This window comes from Sorex araneus, chromosome 4, assembly GCF_027595985.1.
Source record: "Sorex araneus isolate mSorAra2 chromosome 4, mSorAra2.pri, whole genome shotgun sequence".
Lineage (NCBI taxonomy): Eukaryota > Metazoa > Chordata > Mammalia > Eulipotyphla > Soricidae > Sorex > Sorex araneus.
The window spans coordinates 18,795,648-18,808,597 of record NC_073305.1 but is presented as its reverse complement, the minus strand read 5'-3'; the positions used below and the strand labels follow the sequence as shown (position 1 = coordinate 18,808,597).

Below are 12,950 nucleotides of genomic sequence, written 5' to 3'. Positions count from 1 at the left end.
ATAGTCTGTTATTACTGACCATTGCTTACCCCCTTACCTTGCTCCTAGTACTCCAAATATGAGTATCTGCTCGGCTTCTCTCCCTATATTTTAATGGAGTTGTTTGGGATTTTTTTGTTATGTTTTGTGAGTAATTTATAAATCTTGGTTAATAGTCCTATGTCACTTGTGTAGTGAGTGAACAATTTCTCCCACTCATAAGGATATCTGTTTCTTTTCTCAATTTCTTCTATTGTACGCTACACAAATATTTATGTGAACTTAGTCTAAGCATCTCTAAAATCTGACATACATTTGTGGTGTCTTTCAAAGGATGTCAACTGGGAACACTCATGACATCACTGCCTGTGTACATGACCAAAAGTCGATGATAAATAGCTATTTATTGTGACATAAAATGAGCTATCAGCCATGATTAAGATATACTATGTATAATGAGTTCTATTGTGCTCTTTTAAAAATTGTACTGATTTACAGATGAAACAGCATTGTGTACTTAGAAAAGCAAAAACGGAAGAAATAAAGCAGTGGTGGGGAAGATAAAATTGCTATATACAACGCCATTGGAAGAATAAATCCAGTATATATTCTTGTACAAAGCCACAATCAAATGTTTTATGACACCCAAGAAAAGAAGAAATCTATGGTTAATGGTGTATGAGTTTTTGTTACTAATATATTTGCAGAAATATTGTCTACAACACAAGAGAAATAGCAAGCATCAGAATTTTCAGACTAATATCCTGAGGAATATTGCAGAGACAACTGTGGGCATATAAGAAAAACTATGTCCCCAAGGAAGATATCTGGTAAGAACATATGGATAATGATAATTATGATTGAGATGATTTGTGAAAAATTGGACTGTGAAAGGAAACACTTGCCCCATTTTAGCATTATTCTAAGTAGCTTATTTTACTTGTTTGTTCTAATGAATGATCCCTAACGTCAGATGACAGAAAATAATTACATTTTTAAAAAATCTAACAGATCTTTCAAAGGGTATAAAAAAATTAAAATCCTAAGGACTATAAATCAGCAATTCTTTGTTTAATTGAAGCATTTTCAGTAGTATATGAAATAATGATAATTCTTCTGATGGAGAGTATTTTCAGTTGGATGATGCATTTCATATCATAATTCTTTTATTATATACAAAAAATAAAAAATTCAAACGAATGTCTAATCGCTAAAGATGATAACTTTATTACTATAAAATCCAGTGTTTCAACATGATTCAGAGAAGCTTTAAATCAAAGGTTTACATCATGAAAGAACTAATTTCTGTGCTTTCTCCTGCCTTACCACTAACTTTTCTCTCATTATACTGTCAAAATTACTTCCAGCAACTTCTGAGTCATGGGTTTCTTTGTCTACATACATTACTCTAGACTGAAAATTTATCCTAGAAATCTTGAAAAAGTTAGCAGATAATTGATTGGACTAGCTAGGTCACATGCTCCATGCCTGAACCTCTACAAGTAATAGGGAAATAGGGAACTCTTTTGTTTTTCTTAGAAAGAAAAAAAGTGTTTTCACAAGAATTTTATTTGTCGGGGCTGGAGTGATAGCACAGCGGGTAGGGCGTTTGCCTTGCACGCAGCTGACCCGGGTTCGAATCCCAGCATCCCATATGGTCCCCCGCGCACCGCCAGGAGTAATTCCTGAATGCATGAGCCAAGAGTGACCCCTGAGTGATCCAAAAAGAAAAAAAAGAATTTTATTTGTTTTATAGGGAGAAACAAAAAAGTAACGAATACTAGGCAGCAGTGACATAATAAAATAAATGTGCTTATATATTAAGTGTTGCATTTATTTATTAAGTGTAGTGGCATACCAGATCAATTTTCTATCTACATCATCACATATATCACTACTTTCAGGACTGATTTCTAAGGATCAGCACCTGTATCTCTTTATCTGGGAAGCTCCCCACCTTATTTTGGTAGTATCTGTGGTAGAACTTAGGGTCTCTCATATACAGGACATAAATTTCCAAGTTGACTGGGAATATTTTATGATCTCAAAATTTTTTATACACAGTAGGCCAGAAGTGATAGGAAGTCACCACCTCTAGTGTTAGTGGATAAAAAGCTTCTAACCCTTCTTTGTTGGAAAGGGTATCACTGTATCACTGTTATCCCTTTGCTCATAGATTTGCTCGAGTGGGCATCAGTAATGTCTCCATTATGAGACTTTTTTTTTTGCCATATGGAATATGCCACGGGGAGCTTGCAGGCTCTGCCGTGCAGGTGGGATACTCTTGGTAGCTTGCTGGGCTCACTGAGAGGGAAAAAGGAATCAAACCCAGGTTGGCCAGGTGCAAGGCAAACTCCCTACCCACTGTGCTATTGCTCAAAGAGTGGGAAAGCGTATTTTATTTAGTTTGTTTGTTTTTCATTAAATCACCATGAGATACACAGCTACAAAGCTATTCATGATTGAGTTTTCATCATACAATGTTCCAATACCTGTGTGGAAGGGATAATTTTTAAGTACAATACTGGTTGATAGTGCAGGATTAATTCAAGGAACCAAGTACTGATTGCTTTCCTCTTTTTGCTCTACATTCATACCCACATTCTTGTGTTTTCTTCTCATGAATAAACTTCTCACTTGTACCTTTGGTTAAAAATTTGCATCATAGCCTTTTTTTTCACTGCTAGGGATTGAAGTCAGAGCCTCACACAGCCAAGGTTAAGTACTCTGCTAAACTAAATCCCTGGTTCTGCATCATAACTGAAGTTCAGGCAGTGATGCTAAGTAGAACCTAACCTTTGCCTACTAATGTCAGATAAAATGGTTATTGGGGCTGGGAATGGAACTCAAGTGGTACAATACATGTCTTGTGTGTTCAAAATTTAGGTTCAATCTCTGCTACTAGATTCTCCAGTACCTTTATGAGCCTGATGGGTGTAGTAGCCACAACAGCCACTAAAATCAGCAAACCACAACAGCAACACTAAAATTAACAAAATGAATATGGATTAAATATTTATTCTCCAAGAAAGAAATATACTATATAATATATAATTGAATTTCTGTTTCCTCCAGAATAAAAGTGATAAATACTTCATAAGGTAATACTTGTTCCATTTTCATGATATTTGTGTGAACACTCTAATATAGAGAAAACATTCTTAAGATGTTTCATACAATGAACATATAGGTACAGGTGTCATTTCAACTGTGATGCCCAAAAGTAGAGAAAGAGTACGGGGAATATTGTCTGCCATGGAGGCAGGGGGAATGTGGGAAAGGGGTGGGGGGGTTATACTGGGGATATTGGTGGTGGGGAATGTGCACTGGTAGAGGGATGGGTGTTTGATCATTGTGTAATTGTAACCCAAACATGAAAGCTGTAACTATCTCACAATGTTTCAATTAAAAAAATATGTCATACAAAACATTTTTTAATATACAGGACAAATAAATGAGCATAGCTAATAGAATCATCCTATAATTCAGAAAAGTCAATCCTCTCAATGATTGGCAAGCAAGCAGCAAATAGTATTTTCATCAGCCATTGGTTCCTAGGCAGTGTCCTCTGCCTTTTCTTGAAATCAAAAGGACAAAAATTAATAAAAAATTAGATGATTTTTCACAAAGGGATTACCTGAGGCATCCTTTTGTGTAGGCTAAAGCTGTCCATTTAGTTGTTAATACCAGAGACCTCTCAGCAGGAAGAGAGCATAAAGTAAACAGAGGGAAAGTGCTAGGAAAGGGCAAAGGGAAGCGTCCTGCTGGGCACAGCTCACTGAAAGACTAATGTAAACTGAACTGACTGAGGCTCAGAGCTGCTGATCAAGGGCGCAATTCAATGCCCAGGCTGTTTATCCAATGAAGAATGTTGTTTCCAGGAAAAAATCAGATCAAATGGACAGCCAAGAGTTGCCAATTTATGGTCCTCGATCTTACCCAAGTTGGAGACTTAATAAACTTTTCCTTGCTATATTTTGTTGATACAATTTTAAAATTATTGGATTCTGGAATATGGCAAGAAAGTTCACAAATCATTTATAAGATTTTCTGTTGGAGGAATTTTTTCACTGTGTGAATAAGTTGGGAGGAATTTTTTCACTGTGTGAATAAGTTGATAATGATCATATAAGTCAAAATATTATCAACATCCCTTAGGGCCCTGTCTAGTCAAAGCTTACTTACCTCCATAAAGATAATTAGCTCGATCTGAATTTTACCATCAGAGGTGAATATTACATGGTATTAAATTTTGTATAAATAGAATCATGCAGTAGATACTCTTTTCCCATCGAGCTAGCTCTGGCTTTTTGTATTAAAATTTTACTGTGAAGTGCATCCATTCTATTGCCTCTACCCATGTTTCATTTATTTCATTTCTGTATAGTATTGCACAATATGATTGAACCATGTGTTGTTTATCCTTTTTACTATCCATAAACATCTGGGTTAGTTCCTCTCCTGGGCTGTTATTATAAATCTACAATGTAATTCTCTAAAATACTTTTTATAGATTTATGCATTCACTTCTCTAAGGCATGCTTCTTAGAATTGTTGGATCACAGAGTAGCTATATATTTAACTTCATTAAAAATTGCATTCTTGGGACCAGAGATTCACTCAAAGGGCTAGAGCACATAATGCATATGTGGAGACCCGGACTTAATCCCGGCACTGCATGGTTCCCTGACTATTGTCTGGAGCAACCTCTAAGCACTGAGTTGAGAATAAGGCCAAAAATTTAAATATTTACATTACTTTCTCCCCAAGTAAATGTGTCATTCTTTAAGCAATTCATCAATAGTTTTTAAGAATTATCATTGTTACAATTCCTTGGAAAAACTTGGAATTGTTAGTTATTTTTATTTCAGACATATGGTGGTGGACTGGAGTGATACTACAGAGGGTAGGGCATTTGCCTTGCACGCGGCCAACCAGGGTTCGATTCCTCCGTCCCTCTCAGAGAGCCTGGCAAGTTACCCAGAGTATCCTGCCCACATGGTAGAGCCTGGCAAGCTACCCGTGGCATATTCAATATGCCAAAAACGGTAACAAGTCTCATAATGGAGACATTATTGATTCTCGTTCAAGCAAATCGATGAACAACAGGAACAACAGTACTACAGTGCTACATATGGTGGTATTTTATTTGCATTTTACTAATTACTAAGATGAAAGACTTTTAAAATTTTGGATATTTAGATATTTTTTATAAAATGGTTGCTTAAATCTGGCTTTCCATTTTTCTGGTCAGAAATCTATGCTCAGTGATTTGGGATAGGAGAGTTGGTACATACCTGCTGTGTTCAAAGGTTACTTCTGCTTCACTGCTCCAAGGTCACCCTAGAGATGCTGAGAGGACCATGGACAGAGGCAATGATGGGATTAACGAGGGTTGACCCTGTAGAAAACAAACTCCTTAATCGCTGTACTATCTCTCCAGACCTATTATCTGATTTAAAATATGTTCACAGATATCATGTATAAAAAACATTTTTAAGTTAAGTATATTTTAAATTTTTTATATCCTCGACCTCCAGTTTTATTCACATACACACATGTACATATATGTATAAAGAACAAATGTTATAAAATTTTATATATTCTATCAAATATAAATCATAAGGTCATCAGAATTTCTTCTGTTATCTTATGAAAATTTAAAAAATCTACATGGACTTAAATTTTTATAAATTCTTGAAAAGAATATTCACTTCCACTTCTCATGAACATTCCATCTTCCTGTTACTGAAGAGGTTCTTTAAATATTTCTTCTACTTCCAGATGTGCTAATAATGAATTCTTGCAGCTTATGTTTGCCCGAAAATATTTAATTCTCTATTGAGAGATTTTTGTTAATGCCTAGAGTATTTGGGTTGATAGGGTTTTTATTTTTTGGTTTGTTTTAGCATTTAAGATGCCGCTAGATTATCTCTGTCTTGTATAGCTTCTAACAAGAAATTGACTGCAATTCTTTTCTTTAATAGATAGCAGGTAAAATGCTTTACAGCTCTGCCTCATCTCATCAAAGGTTTTTTGGTTGTTTTTTATTTTTGCTTTGCTTGGTTTTGTGTTTTTGTTTTAATTTTGGGCCACACTTGGTGGTGCTCAGTGATCATCCCTAGCTTTCCACTCAGGGATCACTTCTGGTGGGCTCTGGGAACCATATGGAATGCTGGGGTACAAACCCAGGTTGGCCGCATGCGGGAAAGCACCTTACCCTCTGTACTATTGCTCCAGCACCCACTTGAGTATTTAAAAAAATTTTTTTAAATGTTCAACAATTTAAACACCAGGTGTGGTTCAAAGAAAGAAAAAAAGGAAGGAAGGAAGGAAGGGAGGAAGGAATGAAGGAAGGGAGGAAGGGAGGAAGGAAGGGAGGAAGGGAGGAAGGGAGGAAGGAAGGAAGGAAGGAAGGAAGGAAGGAAGGAAGGAAGGAAGGAAGGAAGGAAGGAAGGAAGGAAGGAAGGAAGGAAGGAAGGAAGGAAGGAAGGAAGGAAAAAAGGAAGGAAGGAAGGAAGGAAGGAAGGAAGGAAGGAAGGAAGGAAGGAAGGAAGGAAGGAAGGAAGGAAGGAAGGAAGGAAGGAAGGAAGGAAGGAAGGAAGGAAGGTGAGAGAGAGCTGTCCAGAGAACTTGAGAACATCCTTTCAGGTGTAACCTCCCTTCACACACCCGGCAAAAAGAGAGTATGCAGCTCCTTCCTGGGTGGGGCCAGGGGGCAAAAAGGGGATTTTCACAGCTGGGGTCCCTGGGTGCAGTCCTGAACTATCAACTAAAGAAAAAGAAATTTCACACTCCCTTAATGTAGGCCAGAGCCTTGAACACAGCCAGGTGTGGCACCAAAATCAAAACAAACTGTGGGCTAGAGAGAGCTACAGTGGTTGAGGTCTTGCCTTTCATGTTTTAACCCTGTTGTAATTCCTGGCACCTCATTTGGTCCCTCAGTCACTGCCAGGAGTGATCCCTGGACTGGAGAGAGTATAGTGAGCAAGGCACTTGCCTTGCATGTGGTTGACCCAGGTTCAATTCTAGGTACTGTATGTGTCAGGAGTGATCCCTGAGGACAGAAACAGGCATAAGCCTTGACAATAGCCAGGTATGGCCCTCCAAACAACAACAACAACAAAATGGTAATACCTGAGTACAGAATGTCCTGTGAGTACGTGAGTACTGCTAACCATGGACCAATACCACAATCCTCCAAAATTAAAAATAAGAGGTCTGAAAAAATATATAGACACACAGGGGCTACGGCAATAGTATAAAGGTTAAAGGATTTGCCTTGCTTATTGCCAAACCCAGTCAACAGTCAACTCCAGGCATCACATATGGCCCCTTGAGCAACCAAGAGTAATTCCCTAAGCACAAAGCCATAAATAAACCCTGAACACCACCTGGTGGGGCAAAAACAAACAAACAAAACTTCGATACATGGATAAAAGGAACAGAAATGAGAAGACAGAGAAAAAAAGTATAGAGAATATATGACAACGGAAACAATGACAATAGAGCAAGGAAAGGTTCTGCAAAGAATGATTTTGGAAAGATAGAACAATCACAAGGAAAAGAATGAACCTGGACAATGATATAATGCCACATTCAAAAATGAATGCAATACTCAAAATGCCATAGTCAAAAATGAATGGGCTAAAAACAGATCAAAAAGTTGGTCTGAAACCATATAGGCATAAAATAAAACATAGGTAACATACTCCTTGACATCAGCATTAGAGCTGTGTTTGGGGACTTAATTCCAAGAGCAAGCAAAAAATCAAAATAAACAAACAGATCCACATTAATCCAAAAAAATTATGCACAGTGCACTAAACTTTCATCAGAAAGCAAAGACATCCTACTGAATGGTAGAAAATGTTTGCAAGTCTGAGAGGTTAATATACAAAAATAAGCCGAAGTATCACAAAACAACAGCCTGATTGAGAATTGGAGAGAGAGTCTGGATACTGTCTTAAAGATATACAAATGACAATATGAAAATATTGTATCATCTCATAATATTAGAGAAATGTCAACCTAAACAACAAAGAGAAACCACCTCACACCTGTAAGGATGGCTGTTATCCAACAACTAAGTAATGGTGTGGGGGAAGATGTGGAGAGAAGGGAACCTTTGTAAACTGTTCTGGGGAGTATAAATTTATACAGTAAATGTAAAAGGAAATATGGATTCTAACAAAAACAAACTAGAAGTGTTACATAATCTAGCTATTCCACTCTGAACATTTACCAGAAAACTCTAAAAGCACTTATTGCAAGAAAATATACATTCATTTCCATGTTCATCATCATCATCATCATCATCATCATCATCATCATCATCATCCCATTGATCGTTGATTTTCTCAAGCGATCTCAGTAACGTCTCCATTCGTCCTAGCCCTGAGATTTTAGAAGTCTCTCATTAGTCATCCTTCCCAACGGTGCTGCATTAGAGGCCATGTTATTGCAACATTCTTTACAATAGCCAGGAATTGGAAATAAACCAAGTGTCTGATGGGTGACATATAGATAAATTTTATATGATATGTGTACACAAGGAAATATTACTCATCAACCAAAAATAAATGAAATGATGACATTTGGAACAACTAAAATGGACACAGAGTATTATTCATCGTGTATAATAGTCAAAATAAAGACAAACATTTTGTGATTTTGGTCATTGGTGGTATAAGAAGAAAAGAAATCATACAAACTAAATTTTAAAAAGTAAACTTTGGCAATATAAGGTTAGTTACTGACTGGCAGAATTAAAGGAAAAGGGACTAAGCAAATCAGAACAAATTAATAAATGTATAATGAAAAATAAAATTAATGGGATTGGAGACATAGTACAGTAGGTAGGGTGCTTACCTTGCACTTGATTGCCCAGGATTCAATCTTTGGCACCTCATATGGTCCCCAAGTCTGCTAGAAGTGATTCCAGTGTCAAAAGTAAGTTCTGAGCACAATTGGCTGTGGCCCCCAAACCAGTAACAACAGAATGACAGAATGACATCATTCTGTGATAAAACTAATGTAGTATACACACATGTCCATAGGCAGTGATAAATTTATGATTTTTAAGCTTTATTTATCCTGTATTAGCATATTTTTCTTATTGCTAAATATTAACCTGGTTTTTCGATATACACTTCTTTTTGGGATTTTTTGGGGCCACACCTGGTGATGCTCAGGGGTTACTTCTGGCTCTGCACTCTGGAATCACTCCTGATAGTATAGAAGGGACCATATGGGATAGAAGCTAGGTTGGTTGTGTGCAATGCAAGTGCCTTACCCACTGTACTGTCTCTTCAACCCCACCACTCCCTTTTAAAATTTTATTTTTGCAGAATTTCCTCACCCCATGCCAGGCTGTCTTCACTGGGGCACCTCAGAGCGGGGCGCATTGAGTCTCTCTACCTGTCCTGAGCAGAATCCCGGCATCCAAAAACCTCCAGAACCCAACTACCGCCATGCCCAAGGCCACCCTCCACACATTTGTTCGATCTCACGATCGAACGAGCCTCTCTCAAGACGGGATGAACCTCACTGGAGAGCAGAACGGCCACAAAACCCAGGTACGCGGGAATCCATGACTGACATATCCAAGCCCGCTCAGATCAGGATGGGCCTCCTTCCCCCAGCTCCCCAGTTTTCCAGCAGCTTGTCACACACACAAACTGCCCCCTGCACCGTGTAATCTCATCAATGGCCAGACCCAGAAACTATAAACTCTCAAGGACGAGAGTGACGCAGAATTTCTGGAGCGCACAGCTGCTTATACTCCACCTCACTTACTTATCAAAAGTATCACACATTTGTTTGGTTCCTAACATGTTTGTTTGTATTCTTTTATATTCAGGCTTGAATGGCTCCAGAATGAAATAAAACAACCCTCACACACTTATCTCTTATTGTGATGGGAAGGTGCTCGGTGGTGGGATTGGTGTTTGGATATTATCTGTAATAAACTATTGTGAATCACTTTTATGAAAATTAAAAATATATATAAAAAATAATAAAATTTTATTTTCAGCTTACAATACTATTAATATTGGCTTCTAGTGGAAAAAGTTTCTTAAAGCTATAATATAGTGTTAAAATCATTTTATATAAATAAAACAAAAAATATAAATCATTTAAAGGCATGTACATTGATTGAAAAATTTAAATAGTAACACATACCCAGAAGGTAAATAAATTAGGTTTGTCAATGAATAGTATTGACATGATTTATAAACACTTAGGGAAAAATATTCCTATTCCCCATTTACTAAACTTTTATTTACTTATTTATTTATTTTTGCATTTTGGATCACACCCAGCGATGCACAGGGGTTAATCCTGGCTCTGCACTCAGGAATTATTCCTGGCGGTGCTCAGGGGACCATATGGGATGCTGGGAATTGAACCCGGGTCAACCGCATGCAAGGAAAACACCCCACATGCTGCGCTATATCTCTAGCCTCTAAACATTTATTTTTGACTAAATTATATAACTGTTGTAAAAAATATTAAAATATTAGAATGCAAAAAAGGAAAATAAGCTTTGGGTGCAAAAAAAAAATAGTTAAGAGACCAAAGTGATAGTACAGCCGATAGGGCACTTGCATTGCATGCAGTTGATTCCAGGTTTGATTCCCAGCACTACATGTGGTCCCCCAATCACTGATAGTAATTTCTGAATGCAGAGTCAGGAGTAGTAAACTTTGAGCATTGCTGGATATAGCCCAATGGCCCTTCCATCCCATAAAAGATGTGCAAACTCCTGTGAACTCCACAAGTAAAAAGATGACCAAGAAGTGTGAGTCTTAGTGACCTCATGTGTGACCATCACAGCAAAACCTGGTATTCACCACCACCATAATTTCTGTGCCTCCACTAAGACAACATGACTCCTGTCAAGTATGTACATAAGTGCCACAACTAAAAATAGGCAAACTTCATTGACCACTGCAGCCAGTGGAAGCCTTACAACTGATTTGTGGCCTCCATGCAGTGAGTTAAAATAAATTAGAGCTAAAAATTAAAATACCTTCTATAATCTTCAAGAAATATTGAGAAATAATTATACAGTACAAATTATTTATATCAGCTGTTCCACAGCATATAGAAGGAAGCTTACTATTCTTTCTTATATCGTCTATTCTGATTCTTATTAATAATAGCTTTACCAGAAGCTTTCATAAGATTATTAAGTCCATTAACCACTCTAGGAATATACTTAGTATAGAATTTGAAAAATGAATTAATGAAAACCATAGATTATGTAGTTGAACTCCATGGCTCAGAGGCTGTTAACTGATACATTGTATTTCCTTTTGCAGCAGATAACATTTTGTCAAGTAAAATCTTGTGCAGAAATGTAATTTATAGAATAAAAAGGGAGTATTCTTCTGAATAAACTGGGTCAGGATTGCTTACACACATACTTCTCCTCCCCCAGCCCTCAGTACTTGCAACATTAGGGGAAAACAGCATTATTAGAATTTACAATAATATTGTGCCAAGTTTGCACAAAAATGTAATGCAGCATGCCCATCAACTGTATGGAAAATTGCTCTCCAAATTACATCCCTGCAAAGAACACAGTGGAAATGTACAGTTTCCCTATCAGCTTGAAATTAGATACATCACACATTATAACATTTCAAGAGTGCTAGGAGAAAACCTTCAATAAAACTATGATTTTTAAATCATTGTATAAAAATCACTTTCAGATATGCATAAAACAGACTTGAATTCGTGAACAAATATTTCTTGCAAATATATCCTTACCAACAACATATGACAGGCAATCATCATAAAAACAAATGTTTTGAGTATATTAGAGATTTTAACTGAGAGGTAAAAAAAAAACTCATTATTTGATTCCGATGCTTTTGAGGTGGAACTCATGATTGATGCAAGGACAGGATCCTGGGGCACTTCTTGCCTTTCCACTCAGCCATGCCCATTTTTCAGTCCTGTAGAAAGTTGCTTCATAGGACCCAACTGCCTCTTTGTAAAAGTGGAAATCGCTGTTTTAGAGTCTGGAGAGCAGAGAGATTCAGAATGTAGACTCTGGAATCAGTAAAATCTGAATTTGACTTAGATCAATGACACTTATTAAACTGTTAACAATCTAATCTTTCTGAGATCCAATTTCATCATCTGAAAATGAAACACAACGGCAATAGTCACCCAATAGGCTACAATCAGTTAGTAGTTTCTTTTTTCTTGATATGGCATTGTGGGACTTGTTACTGTTTTTGGCATATTGAATATGCCAAGAGTAACTTGCCAGGCTCTGCTGTGTGGGAGATACAGTGATACAGTGATACGGCATTACAGTTCCATCAGTTAATCGGTAGAATCTATTTTCTATCCTCCCGAGTATAGGACAAGCTTGTGAATTTCTTTCACCAGTAGCTAATAGAGGAAATCATTCTATGCCAGTTCCAGTAATAAGACAGAAAGAATACTCACCTGGCAGGGGAGAAACCATGATCACAAAGGTGGCACTCCCAGTGTGAGGCTTATCCATTGCACTCCGAGTATGCTAACCTTTCAGTTGCCCCAAATGTGGAAAACTCCACTGCATAATTTGTGGTATTAGGGGACAGCATTCACACTCTCTCCTGGGAAAAGAAAAAAAGAAGATTGAAAATGGGGCAGCAGTGATAGTATAGCAGGAAAGCTGCTTGCCTTGCATGCAGCCAACAAGATTCATCCCTGGCACCCCATATGGTCCCTCAAGCTCACAATGCATGATTTTGGAGCACAGAGTCAGGAGTAAGCCCTAAGCACTATTAGATATGCACCCCACAAGAAAGGATGGAAGGGAGGGAGGAAGGAAGGAAGGAAGGAAGGAAGGAAGGAAGGAAGGAAGGAAGGAAGGAAGGAAGGAAGGAAGGAAGAAAGGAAGGAAGGAAGGAAGGAAGGAAGGAAGGAAGGAAGGAAGGAAGGAAAGATAGAGGAAGGGAGGGGGG

At 37.6% G+C, this 12,950-nt stretch overlaps 1 non-coding gene across 1 annotated transcript; it reads left to right on the top strand.

Moving 5' to 3' along the window:
• The first annotated feature begins 12,439 nt into the window (after positions 1 to 12,439).
• Positions 12,440 to 12,602, top strand: LOC129404678 (U1 spliceosomal RNA). The gene has a single exon (XR_008630047.1). It is a non-coding gene; the product is annotated as a U1 spliceosomal RNA (small nuclear RNA).
• Positions 12,603 to 12,950: the final 348 nt, after the last annotated feature.